Here is a 15235-nt window from a genome sequence, read left to right on the forward strand (position 1 = left end):
AAGCTAAGTGTGGGAACTGAAAAAACTGAGAGAAGACGAGAAAAAACGTGGAGAAGAGAGGAGGAACAGCCGCAACTGTGTTTTTGTTGTTTTTGAAGCATTTTTTGGCCCTAAACTGCTCATCCGAAGTCGGATTTGAGCACTGTGACATTGTAGGGTGGGGTTTTTGGGTGTTCTGGACGCAATGGCGCTGTCCATTTTGCCAAATTCCTCACAGAGTTTCTGCTGTTTTTTTGTGTAATCGTCTCCGGTGAGTGAAGCCTCTGGTTAACTTTGTGGTTGTATCTGGTGTATTTCCTCAATACTGTGTAAACTATTTGCCCCATTGGTGTTGGGCTGAGCTTCATTGAGTCTAAACAATAGCATTTTTCCTCCTTTGAGCTGAATTGAGAGTGTGTGTGTGAGTGTGTATGTGTGAGTGTTGAGTGGGCAAGTGGGAAATCTCTCTCTTCTCACTCCGTCTGTGTGTTTCCTGTCTCGGCCAGGTTGGTTGTGTAAGCCGAGTGGTGCCCCATAATGTGTGTGTGTGTATCATCCTAAGAGTGTGTGTCGGGTCATTATAGAAGCGTTGTGTGTGTTTCCATCCCGCTCACAGCGGCATGACAATATGTCTGGGAACCAGTATACCAGTAAACTGGTGGACAAGTATAGCACCGACTCTTTGCAAGACTTGTATAGAATTACCTATTTCCTATTTTGAAATATAAAACTACTGGTTTTCTTCAAATTTTTTTGGTACTCTCGACATAAAAGAATGTTTGGAAACCGATATACCAATATAGCAATATAGTGGTATAGCAGTATCAGTTCCAATACTAGGAGTACCAGTACTAGCACAGAAAGATTGAGACTAGTACCAATCATGGGTATTCCAAGTGATTAGAAAGATTACCATTTAAGATATAACCTTATAGGTTGGACAAATGGAGCTTGGCTTGGAGAAATGGTGGACCTTTGATTCTCTCCATGTTTCAATGGAGTCTATCTTGGAGAAATGGTGGAGCTTGCTTCTGTCCATGTTTCAATGGAGCCTAGCTTCAATAGTTGGTGGACCTTTTCTTCTCTCTATGTTTCAATAGAGTTAGCTTAGACACGTGGTGGATCTTCAAACTAAGCCAACTACTATCAATGTTTCCTAGCTTGGACAAGTGGTGGAGTGTTTCTCTACTCCATGTTTCAATGGATCTTAGCTTGGACAAGTGTTGGACCTTAAAACAAAAATCCCCATGTACAACATAGAATGGATTTTCTAGATTTCAATGGAGTCTAGATTTAACAAATGGTGGAGCTTGTCTTCATCCATGTTTCAATGAAACTAGCTTGGACAAGTGGTGGACCTTGTAACAAACCCCCCCATGTACAACATATCATTGGTTTTCTAAGTGATGGGAAGGAATACCATTCAAGATATAAACTTATAGCTTGGATAAGTAGTTGAATTTAAAACCAAATTCATCATAATACAATGAAATACAGGTTAGCCAATTCCTAAATTTTGAGACCAAACCTCCCATGCTATTAGAGATAATATGTTGGATAAGTGGTGGACCTTCTATTATTTTCCCATGCCTAGTTTAGACTACCGGTACACTTTGCAGCTATAAAGGTTGGATGAGTTGTGGAGCCTTGTTTCTATCCATGTTTTAATGGATCCTAGCTTGTACAAGTGGTGGACCTTGGAAAAAATCTTCCATGTACAACATATATGAGGTTTTCCATATTTTAATGGAACCTATCTTGGACAAATGGTGAAGCTTGCTTCTCTCCATGTTGATTTTGGAACTACCTTAGACAAGTGGTGGAGCTTTGCTTTTCTACTCTTCATAATACAATGAAGTATAGGTTGGTTACATGGTGAATCTTAAGGCCAAACCTCCCATTTTACTAGAGATGATGAGTTGGACAAGTGGATCAACCTTCTATCATTTCTCCATGACTATATTGGACAATTAGTAGACCTAACATCTCTCTATGTTGTCTAGAGATAAGCTTGGACAAGTGATGGACCCTGCTTCTCTCTTCCCTTGGTTTACTAGTTTGAAGACTCAGTATATATACTTTCTTAGATCTAGCTTGAACAAGTGGTGGACCTTGTATCCACAATCTTAATTCATTACAAAAAAGTATATGAAAAAATAACATAGGAATCTTGGTTTGAAGGTCAAGCAATTAGGTTCCAAATGCATATAATAATATATTTTCCACCCATAATAAAAGAAAGTTAAATATGTTATTACCAAATTGACAAAGGTAACGTCCAAGAATTCTAGCTTTGCATCTTGTCAGATCTAAATCTTCATCAAAGCGACATGCATGTATACATCAACTTTCAAGCCATTCAAGAATACATGCACTTAGATTCCATAGTTTTGTTTTCAAAGTCTTTTAGGTTCTAAAACTCTTTCACATAAAGTATGTAATGACAAAATTCTTGAAGCAAACATTTGTGCCCAAGAAAAAGATCCCTCTCACATATTTAAAGTCCATGAATTCTCTGATCCATACTTACAAGTTTTATTTTGACATCAAACATCAATTCTCTCATAGTTACAAATAAATGCAACCTCGATATGAATTGACAAAAAATGAATTTCTTTTACTATATGACCCAACATAGGCCCCAATCAAATAAAAAATGAGTCCCCAAAAATTTGGGTGCACTCTAGCAATACATTAGAGTCCCCTTACAATAGGATGCACTCCAATAGTACATTGAAGTCCCCTTAGAGTAGGGTGCACTCCATTCAAGTGTTCATAAAATTGACACACCTTTGTTTTTTTATAAAAAAGACTATATCAAATTATATAAATGTTGAAAGATACACACTAGAATAAAAAAAGCATCTTATGGCCATATTTATTCAATGCTTTTGTGTTGACAAGTACACACCAAGGACATAATTTGTCTCAGAATCACTATACTGATTTACAATTGTGTTGTATGTATAGACTCTCTTATCTCTTGCATACAACCATCCTACCAACCATGGAATTATGGTTCTCTGTAAGAAGTTTTGAAGTTGCTCGGAAGTTTGCCTCCACATCTTTGGAAATATAAGATATGTCCCTGGCATGTTTCACATCACCCTATATGGAGTGTCATCAAAAATTAAGGTATTGTTTGCATCCAAATCCTCAAATATCTTCCAAATATCACTCAAATTTTTGTGATAAACCCTTGTAAATCCTAACATGATATTTGGATTTTGGCAATTTTTGTTACTCATAAACACCTTGAACTTGGTATACTACTCAGGAAAACATTTTTGTGTGATGCGTTGCACCCTTGTTAAGTTATAGCAACTCCATATCCATAGCTCAAAGTATTCAGCACAAAAATCCAAAAAACTTTGTGCGTCTGGTCGCACCACATGATAAACTTCATCTTTATCCTCCACAAGTCGCATGTGTTGAGCCCAAGATGGCATAGAATCTCCATGTTTCATTTCAATTGTCTTGAGAAGTAGTCCCTCTAGATCCAAGATAAGTACTCTTTTGATGTCCTTGAAAGCAAGTGGTATGTGATAAGGAGGTGATTCATTCCTTGGACAAGGTCTTGGAGGAGGTTGGATGGGTAATTCAATAGTTTTCTTCAATTTATGCCATCATGTAGCCAATCCATTTTTTTGTAATGGTTCTGAAATTAAAGAACAAAAACACTTAATGCAAACACAACAATAGACATGAGCTTTACATTGTCTACCCTAAGGTTTTATTGGATACCAAAATCCATCTATGATCTACTCATTAATAAAGAAAGTCAAATTAAAATCCTGACTCTTTTTTATGCTACACTCTCTCTTAGTCTCAATACCATGGAGTTCAACTAGACTTAAGTCAACTAATAACTACTACTTGTTGTTAAAGGTATGCTTGAAGTGCATAAGGCTTTAACCAATGCTCTAGTGTAGAATGGGTATTTAGGTCTCAAGGTCTACCACTTAAATGATATAGAGTGGACAAGTGGTGAATCCTGAGACCAAACCACTCATGCTACTAAGGATAATAGGTTGGACAAGTGGTGGACCTTAAATGTAAACCCCCCATGTACAAAGTATCAGGGGTTTTGGGAATTTCAATAGACTCTAGCATCTTCGAGACATGGTGGAGCTTACTTCTCTCCATGTTTCAATGGAGTCTATCTTGGATAAATGGTGGAGCATCATTCTCTCCATGTTTCAATGGAGCCTAGATTGGACAAGTGGTGGACGTTTGTTTCTCTCTATGTTTGAACAGATTTAGCTTGGACAAGTGATGGACCTTGGAACAAAATCCCCATGTAAAACATATCATGGACATTACAAGTGGTGAGAAAAAATACCATTCAATATATAACCTTATAGGTTGGACAAGTGGTGGACCTTAACACCCAATTATTATTAATATAATGACATAGAGTGGACAAGTGGTGAATCTTGCGACCAAACCTACTAGGAAAAGTAGGTTGGACAAGTGGTGGACCTTGAATGCAAACCCCCCATGTACAAAATATCACTCATGCTACTAGGAATAATTTGGTATTAAGGTCCATGTTTTAATGGAGCCTAGCTTGGAAAAGTGGTGGACCTTTGTTTCTCTCTATGTTTCAATAGAATTAGCTTGGACAAGTGGTGAACCTTGGAACAAAACCCCCATGTAAAGCATGTCATGGGCATTACAAGTGGTGAGAAAAAATACCATTCAAGGTATAACCTTATAGGCTGGACAAGTGGTGGACCTTAGCACCCAATTCCTCTTATTATAATGACATAGAGTGGAAAAGTGGTGAATTGTGAGACCAAACCTACTAGGGATAATAGGGTGGACAAATGGTTGACCTTGAATGTAAATCACCCATGTACAAAATATCATGGGTTTTGCGTATTTCAATGGAGCCTAGCATCTAGGAGACATGGTGGAACTTACTTATGTCCATGTTTTAATGGATCCTATCTAGGAGAAATGGTGGAGGTTCCTTCTCTCCATGTTTCAATGGAGCCTAGCTTGGACAAGTCATGGACCATTGTTTCTCTCTATGTTTAAATATGGTTAGCTTGGACAAGTGGTGGATCTTGGAATGAAACTCCCATGTAAAACATATCATGGGCATTTCAAGTGGCGAGAAAGGATACCATTTAAGATATAACCTTATAGGTTGGACAAGTGGTGGACCTTAACACAATATAATGACATAGAGTGTACAAGTGGTGAATCTTGAAACCAAACCACTCATGCTACTAGGGATAATAGGTTAAACAAGTGGTGGTCCTTGAAATAAAACCCCCTAGAGTGTTTCAATGGAGCTAGCTTGGAAACATGGTAAAGCTTGCTTCTCTCCATGTTTCAATGCAGCCTATCTTGGATAAATGGTGGAGCATCATTCTCTCCATGTTTCAATGGAGCCTAGCTTGGACAAGTGGTGGACCTTTGTTTCTCTCTATGTTTGAATAGAGTTATCTTGGAAAAGTGGTGGACCTTGGAACAAAACCCCCATGTAAAACATATCATGGGCATTACAAGTGGTGAGAAAAAATACCATATAATATATAACCTTATAGGTTGGACAAGTGGTGGACCTTAACACCCAATTATTCTTAATATAATGACATAGAGTGGATAAGTGGTGAACTTGGGACCAAACCTACTAGGTAAATAGGTTCGACAAGTGGTGGGCCTTGAATGTACACCCCCCATGTACAAAATATCACTCATGCTACTAGAAATAATTTGGTATTAAGGTCCATGTTTCAATGCAGCCTAGCTTGGAAAAGTGGTGGACCTTTGTTTCTCTCTATGTTTCAATAGATTTAGCTTGGACAAGTGGTGGACCTTGGAACAAAACCCCCATGTAAATCATGTCATGGGCATTACAAGTGGTGAGAAAAAACACCATTCAAGCTATAACATTATAGGTTGGACAAGTGGTAGACCTTAACACCCAATTCCTCTTAATATAATGACATAGAGTGGACAAGTGGTGAATCATGAGACCAAACCTACTAGGGATAATAGGTTGGACAAGTGGTGAACCTTGAATGTAAACCCCCCATGTACAAAATATTATGGGTATTGGGTATTTCAATGGAGCCTAGCAACTTGGAGACATGGTGGAGCTTATTTCTCTCCATGTTTCAATGGAGCCTATCTGGGAGGAACAGTGGAGGTTCCTTCTCTCCATGTTTCAATGAGCCTAGCTTGGACAAGCGGTGGACCTTTATTTCTCTATATGTTTGAATAGAGTTAGCTTGGACAAGTGGTGGACTTTGGAATGAAACCCCCATGTAAAACATATCATGGGCATTTCAAGTGGTGAGAAAGGATACCATTTAAAATATAACCTTATAGGTTGGACAAGTGGTGGACCCTAACACATAGTTCTTCTTAATATAATGACATAGAGTGTACAAGTGGTGAATCTTGAGGCCAAACCACTCGTGCTACTAGGGATAATAGGTTGGACAAGTGGTGGACCTTGAATGTAAACCCCTCATGTACAAAATTATGGGTTTAGGGTATTTCAATGGAGCCTAGCTTGGAGACATGGTGGAGATTGCTTCTCTCAATGTTTCAATGGAACCTATCTTGGAGAAATGGTGGATCATCCTTCTCTCCATGTTTCAATGGAGCCTACCTTGGACAAGTGGTGGACCTTTGCTTCTCTCTATGTTTCAATAGAGTTAGCTTGGACAAGTGGTGGGTCTTGGAACAAAACACCTTTGTAAAACATAGCATGGACATTACAAGTGATGAGGAAAAATATCATTCAAGATATAACCTTACAGGTTGGAAAAGTGGTGATGGACCTTGACAAGTGGTGAAGGATACCATTTAAGATATACCCTTATAGGTTGGACAAGTGGTGTACCTTAACACCCAGTTATTCTTAATATAATGACATAGAGTGGAGAAGTGGTGAATCTTAAGACCAAACCACTCATGCTACTAGGTATAATACGTTAGAGAAGTGGTAGACTTTGAATGTAAACACCCCATGTACAAAATATCATGGTTTTAGGGTGTTTCAATGGAGCCTAGAATCTTGGAGACATGGTAGATCTTGATTCTTTCCATGTTTGAATGGCACCTATCTTGGAAAAATGATGGAAGTTACTTCTCTCCATGCTTCAATGGAGCCTAGCTTTGACAAGTGGTGAACCTTTGCTTCTCTCTATGTTTGAATAGAGTTAGCTTGGACAAGTGGTGGACCTTTGCTTCTCTCTATGTTTGAATAGAGTTAGCTTGGACAAGTGGTGGACCTTGGAATGAAACCCCCATGTAAAACATATCATGGGCATTTCAAGTGGTGAGAAAGGATACCATTTAAGATATAACCTTATAGGTTGGACAAGTGGTGGACCTTAATACATAGTTCTTCCTAATATAATGACATAGAGTGTACAAGTGGTGTATCTTGAGACCAAACCACTCGTGCTACTAGGGATAATAGGTTAGACAAGTGGTGGGCCTTGAAATAAAACCCCCCATGTACAAAATAAAATGGGTTTAGGGCATTTAAATGGATCCTAGCTTGGAGACATGGTGGAGCTTTCTTCTCTCCATGTTTCAATGAAGCCTATCTTGGAGAAATGGTGGAGCATCCTTCTCTCCATGTTTCAATATAGCTTAGCTTGGAGAAGTGGTGGATCTTTGGTTCTCTCTATGTTTCAATAGAGTTAGCTTGGACAAGTGGCGGACATTGAAACAAAACTCCCATGTAAAACATATCATGGGTAGTTCAAGTTGTGAGAAAAAAAACCATTTAAAATATAACCTTATAGGTTGGACAAGTGGTGGACCTTAACACCCAATCCTTTTTAATACAATGACATAGAGTGGACAAGTGGTGAATCTTGAGACCAAAGCTATCAAGCTACTAGGGATACTAGGTTGGACAAGTGGTGGATCTTGAATGTACATCCCCTATGTACAAAATATCATGGGTTTAGGGTGTTTCAATGGAGTCTAGCATATTGGAGACATGGTGGAGCTTGCTTCGCTCCATGTTTCAAGTGGTGGACCTTCAATTATTTTTCCATACCTAGTTTAGACAACCCATACACTTTGCAACTCTAAAGGTTGGACGAGTGGTGGAGCTTTTTTTATTTCCATGTTTTAATGGATCCTAGCTTGGACAAGTGGTGGACCTTGGAAAAAAGTCCCCCTGTACAACATAGCTGAGTTTTTTCATGTTTTAATGGAAGAAAGATTTGACAAATGGTGGAGCTTGCTTATCTCCATGTGGATTTTAGAACTAGCTTGGACAAGTGGTGGAGCTTTGCTTTTCTACTCTTCATAATACAATGATGTATAGGTTGGTTACATGGTGAATCTTAAGGCCAAACCTCCCATCTTACTAGAGATGATAGGTTGGACAAGTGGTCAACCTTCTATCATTTCTCCATGCCTATAATTAGACAATTAGTAGAACTAGCATCTTTCTATGTTGTCTAGAGCTGAGCTTGGACAAGTAGTGGACCTTGCTACTCTCTTCCCTTGGTTTATTATTTTGAAGACTCGTTATATATACTTGCTTAGATCTATATAATTACTCATTAGTTAGGTTACAAGTAGGTATGTAATTTGTTAGCCTCAAGGGACTTTGAATATTGAATAGTAAGAAATTCAAGTGCTGGTTTGAAGATCTTTTGCTTATCTAAACTAGACTCTAACTCAATAATAAGTCTCTTAAGTTCCACGAATTGTCCTATCTAGGCTCCAAAAGAGTCTTAATTGGTTTGTGCTAGATTCTAACTTCCCTGATGGGGTAGAATCCTAGAAAAATGAGGCACTATAAGTTTTACCTTAGCTCAAATGGATTTTCACTTAAACTAGACTGCAATTTGGCACTCTAGTATCTTTGTCTTGATGGAGTTTAACACTAGATACATAGTAGTGATATTTAAGCTTCATGTCTCTTCACTTGATCGAGATATGAGACCATACTTTCAAGGTCACCACTTGTCTTACCTAAAGACCAATGTGAGACATGGGAGCAAGAAAGCCATCCGATATTGTTTTAAGGACTATTACATAGACAATCAATAACTTAAGTAAAGCAAAAAGACTTGGATCTTTCACAATTAATAACTTAAGTAAAGCCAAAAAGACTTGGATCTTTGACAGTTTTTTTCAAACTAAAAAAGCACAATCTCATGCTAACAAAACTGAGTGCCAGGTGTGTTGATGATGCAAAAAAGGACAACTATGCACTGCGAGGTCAGTTTTTGGCCTGTTCGGGGTCCGTTTGAGGTCATCTAAAAGGCCACGGGTGCCCAAATAATAAAGCTAAGTGTGGGAACTGAAAAAACTGAGAGAAGACGAGAAAAAACGTGGAGAAGAGAGGAGGAACAGCCGCAACTGTGTTTTTGTTGTTTTTGAAGCATTTTTTGGCCCTAAACTGCTCATCCGAAGTCGGATTTGAGCACTGTGACATTGTAGGGTGGGGTTTTTGGGTGTTCCGGACGCAATGGCGCTGTCCATTTTGCCAAATTCCTCACAGAGTTTCTGCTGTTTTTCTGTGTAATCGTCTCCGATGAGTGAAGCCTCTGGTTAACTTTGTGGTTGTATCTAGTGTATTTCCTCAATACTGTGTAAACTATTTGCCCCATTGGTATTGGGCTGAGCTTCATTGAGTCTAAACAATAGCATTTTGCCTCCTTTGAGCTGAATTGAGAGTGTGTGTGTGAGTGTGTATGCGTGAGTGTTGAGTGGGCAAGTGGGAAATCTCTCTCTTCTCACTCCGTCTGTGTGTTTCCTGTCTCGGCCAGGTTGGTTGTGTAAGCCGAGTGGTGCCCCATAATGTGTGTGTGTGTGTATCATCCCAAGAGTGTGTGTCGGGTCATTATAGAAGCGTTGTGTGTGTTTCCATCCCGCTCACAGCGGCATGACAATATTTCTGGGAACCAGTATACCAGTAAACTGGTGGACAAGTATAGCACCGACTCTTTGCAAGACTTGTATAGAATTACCTATTTCCTATTTTGAAATATAAAACTACTGGTTTTCTTTAATTTTTTTTGGTACTCTCGACATAGAAGAATGTTTGGAAACCGATATACCAATATAGCAATATAGTGGTATAGCAGTATCAGTTCCAATACTAGGAGTACCAATACTAGCACAGAAAGATTGAGACTAGTACCAATACTGATGTAGCAGTATACCAGGATAGCGATATAGCAATCCAGTACTACCAATACTAGCATTGAAAATCTGAGACTGGTACCAGTACCAGTACCAGTATACCAGACTGGTAAAGGTTTGTTTATGATAGTGTAATTGGCTACCAAAGCTCTTGAAATTTCTCTTTACTTGCACAAAAAAGTTGTACCTTTGTGACATGGATAGCAACTAGGATGCCCGTGCATCACCTGCATACAGAGCCAATGCTAACAGAATGTTGTGTTGTACTCTAGATGCGGAATCATCTACTCTTATTGTGGCCTCATCTATTAATCCTACTACCTCCCTGATTCAAACAATCTCCTTTGAGAAATGGGTCAAAACTTTAGCTGTTTTGGTTAAAAACAGTAAGGAGGGTGTCTCAGTTATTACCGACATTATTGCCAATATTCCAACTATCTCCTAAAGCTCATAAAGAGGATTTGGCCAAGTTCTCATCTAATGATTCTGAACTTGCTAACCTTCTCAGAAAGCAGTGTGGGCCTGGGTATGGGTGGGCGCACGCGCGGGCACACACACACACACACACACACACGGCTAGTTCTAGCTTGATTGTAATTTCTTTAATTTTTATTTTGCTATGACTACTAACTAGGGATGCCCAGAGTGTACTATTGGCTAGAGTAAGGAATTTATTGAGGACCTTATGGTATCTTTATCTTGTAAAATAAAGGGGACATTTTGCCCTGCAGGGATAGGAGCTTGTATTGACTAAGGCGGGTTTCATGGCTCTGCATTCCTTGGCATTTTTTGCAAAACCATGGTGGCTCCCTCCTCTCGCGCTCTCTCCATTCTGTGAACTTGCGGCGTCGTTTAACTCCACATCTAGTGTAGGGACCTATTGTTCTGTGCTCATGGTTGGCTGCCACTTGCTCCATAATACCTCTTTTTTCTCCCTCCCTACGTTTGCCTTTGTAGGTGGCAGCACACTACTACTCCAGTAACCTACTATGGATGGGCCTACTTTACTACCATGAAGAAGAAGTTACTTGCTCCTAAACCCTATAAAAGGTGAGCTTTTTTAGCTCACTTAGCATTGGTAGCGTATGCATGTGTTCTTGATGTATTTATCTACATAGTAGCACTTTCTATGACCTGGCCTACTGGTTGGTACTATTAAGTAATAGATCTATGGCTAAAGGCAAGGAGAAGCAGGCCATTGTGGAGCTGGCTGCTCCCACTCAATCTCAGGTGAATATTGGCATTGAAATGGATTCCTGTCTGGCAGTATAATAGTATTTTTCTCGGATTGGTTTTTCATGCACATAAAGAACATGTATGACAACTCATGTTTTTGTATTTCTTTATCAATATTTGCTGCTGTCCGAATGGTAAATTTTGATCAGATTGAGATTATGATGTTATTCCTCATACTCAGATTGTAATATCACTTACTCTGTGGCTTGGACGGTGTATGCTCCTTTAAGAAATCTTTCAATTATTTGTTAAAATGTTGAGGTCCAAAGCTCTATCCACGGCATTGGCTGTATGTCCCTTTCTTAAATGAATGATTTTCTCTCGTTATACATATTCGGTCCTATCCTCCGCTTGGGTGGTTTCAACAGTAATGAGGGAATTGCAGCGTGTTAAGCTGGTTGTTTGGCAACCTTATAAAGCTTAGTCATAAGGATGTTGTTCTTGATAACACTTGGTGATGAAAACCATTTGGTATTGTGGACCTACTGGTTTCGTGTGTAACTTTGACCTAGCATAGTTTGGCACCAATTAGAGGCTTGATTTTTTAAAGGTTTTCTCTCGCAAACACTGGAAGTTGTTAACTTTGGCCTCTGTTTAAGTTAGATATGATGTCATTAACACATAGGCAAGGAAAATTCTTGATGGTGTTAACCCTCTGAGAGTTGAAGACAGTTACTTGTTAGTTGACCAGTATACCAGTTAACCAGCATATTAGTGTTATGGAATTGATATTTTATTATTTATTGCAGCTGACAGGTGGAAAAAGGCTTGGCTGAGCTAGGCTATTGCAAAAGGATATTATATTTTAACTATATTTGATTATTCAAGTGCTCTTTATGAACTTTGGCCATTTATTCCTGGTCGGTTAGTTTGTACTCACTTTGATCGTTCAAGAAATCTATAAATAAAATACGTGCAAGAGGGAAATGGCCACTCTTGCACGGGGGGAGATTGTACCCAATGATTGTGTGTTTCTTCTCTCCTCTCCTCGCGCCTCTCTTGCCGTGTCGACGAAGCACTCCGCTCTAGGAGGTGCGCCTGCACGTGCTCGCTTACTCTCTCTCGTTCTCTGCCTCTCTCATGTTAGATTTTCTATGGCATTTACACATAACGATTGTGCATGTATGGAGATCTATTGGTTTATTATCTGTAGCGTGTTAATTTATGTATTTTGCAGGGACACCTTGACTTTCGTTTGTAGTAGTGGTATCAGAGCTTTGGTTACCCTCTTAGGTTTGCAACGATCATAACTATCTAGATTGTCATGATCAAAGATAGTTATATTGGTGCAAAAAATCTTTAAAATTCAATTTATTTATTACCTAAATGTGTCTAAATGTATACATATTGATCGTATTTGAATTTTTCATATTTTGATAATTTACCTTTATTTGTTGTAATAGCTATGCCTGAGACAAATTTATCATGAGCACATAAAAAATACCTCCACTAAGTTTCTTATCTACAAGGTGTCAAAGAGAAGTAGTTATACCAATGTTTTGAGTCTGTAGAGCCTTCCATTTTCAATGATTTTTTCAATACTTTAACAAAACATTCCTTTGAGTCACTCCACCAATATCATTTGAGATTGCAATTCTCATTGGTGGGCAAATGCAGAGACTCGTCAAAGAAAAAACTGGGACAAATACTGGTTGCCTTTGATGATTTACAAAACCCTAATGTCCACTCTCTCCCTCTTATGTGCAAAATAATGCATCTTGTTCATCAATTTCATGTAGAATGGAAAATGAAGAGCAAGCTAGAAGACCTTAGAAAATGATAGAGAGTGGTTGATCCTATCAACTCAGACTCTAAAGAAAAGGTGGAACTACCACTGAAGCCTGCACCATTGCTATAGAGCGTGGCTATGCGATGGTACATCTCCTTCAAGACCACCATCTTTTCTGCTTGCAAGATCCCCAGCTCAAAGAAGGCAGATATGCATACGTGAAGCAAGTTTGTGTATTACATCTTACTTTTAGAGACCTTGTGTACACAATTAAGGTAGTCAAGATCCAGTCGCATCGGCCAATTGTAGCACAACAAGCCATGGCTTTAAATATCCACGGCCGAGGCATAATTCTCCCACTTGGCATCATGCAACACTCTCCTCAGCTCAATGCTTATTTTCAAATACTAGAATGGAATCCATGTGGAGGAGTGGATATAGGCATGTCACTCTGATGGAAGTAATCTTGCCATAAAGGAGGTTGCATTTTGACGACAAGGGTGTTTACTACGACATTTCAGATTGGGGAACGTCTAGCTTGTTTTGGACTACAGAAACCTTTCTAAAGCTAGCAAATCTATCTTTGGAATGTCCAAACAATCATATTTGAGATTACATGTGGGCTAACCTCGAGTGCATCTCCACCAACCCTACTTACTTCTCTAAATCTACGGATATATATTTCCTATGCTAGGTTTTCAAGTGCATACTTAATTAAGTGCCTGAGCCAGCTGATTTGCAGCACAGAGCCTTCATAAAAAAAAATACATAGGGGTGAAATCATGTTAACCTGTCACACTTTTTCATGTCTCGGACAATGCTAACTAGAAAAATTTCGACATATGCTAACTAGTACAATAACATGAGCTACATCTCCAAGATCTATGATGTATGATATATCGGTAGAAAGCTCTTGAAATAAGGAATCCAAATGTACAACCTCTAACAAATTTTGATATTATTTGTAAAAAAAAAAATTTACCAGACGCCAAAGTTTTTTAAGATGTGCTAACTTGAAAATGCTAACTTATAGCACAAAACGCGCGACACATTAACATACTTTCACCCATAGAACACTAGATTTATGCAAGGATAGAAATCCCCAGAACGGATTTTTTGCATTTGGTTTCTCTCTATGTATAAATGGAGCCCACATAGTTGGCATGAATGTCGTAGCTTCTTCAAGTCTACCACCAAAAGGTGAATAAATACAAGCCTCTTTATTTTGAGCTAAAATTGTTATTATGTTGTTAATTTAAAGTAAATTTAAATGTCACGTCATGGTTTAAGTGATAGCATAGGGTATTGTCCTTAAGTTGGTTTATGTGATACTTATGTCATTGTCTTTAAATTGATTAAAGTCAAAATTTTACCTTGCTCAAACATTCACCATTGCTTTTACTTGTGCTAAATTTTGGTGTTTGGTTTGTAGATATGGCCAAAGACCTTGACTACAATGAGGCACAACAGATTGTCAACAAGGAGCAAGTTTGATGTGGCCAAGTGGACTTATCAGTCATTGCCAATATCCATAAGGATGAATCAATGCTAGAAGGTGAACCCTTAACACTAGCTTGGTAACCTAGCAAGACATAAAAGTGTCCTTTTGGGGTTTTGATTTTTTTTTTCAAAACCATAGTAGATCCACTCATTTTGGAAAATCCTTTCGTAGGTTATAGCTCAAGGACTATTACACATGGAAAAAATGAGAAACTTGTAAACTTTCTCAACTCTTGGTCACAAAAAGCCTCCAAATTTGATGGACCATTCCATTTTTCCAAAAAAAAACACTTTCTTATGATTGATTGCATATAAATAAGACTGGGGAATTTTGTAGACATAAGATAAATTTTCTCGTGAACCTTAATGGATTTCTAATCAAAAAATATGATTGCTTTTGCCTCACCATTTTGTTCTTTTGCACAAAAAAAAAAAAGGTATTAAAAAGTTGCATTTTTGTCCTTCTTGTGGATCTATCATCAAATGTTTTATAGTCATGCTCAATATAAATACTATATACATGTTTTCCTAGTTCCCTTTTTGCGTTTGGATTCAAAAGGAGCCATATAGAATGTCAAAAGAATAATAGATCTCTTACCAAGTGGAGCCTTGGGGACAATGATGAAGTGCTAAAAACAACAAACATGG

This window comes from Adiantum capillus-veneris, chromosome 14 (assembly GCF_014529385.1).
Source record: "Adiantum capillus-veneris isolate H3 chromosome 14, ASM1452938v2, whole genome shotgun sequence".
NCBI classification, from domain to species: domain Eukaryota; kingdom Viridiplantae; phylum Streptophyta; class Polypodiopsida; order Polypodiales; family Pteridaceae; genus Adiantum; species Adiantum capillus-veneris.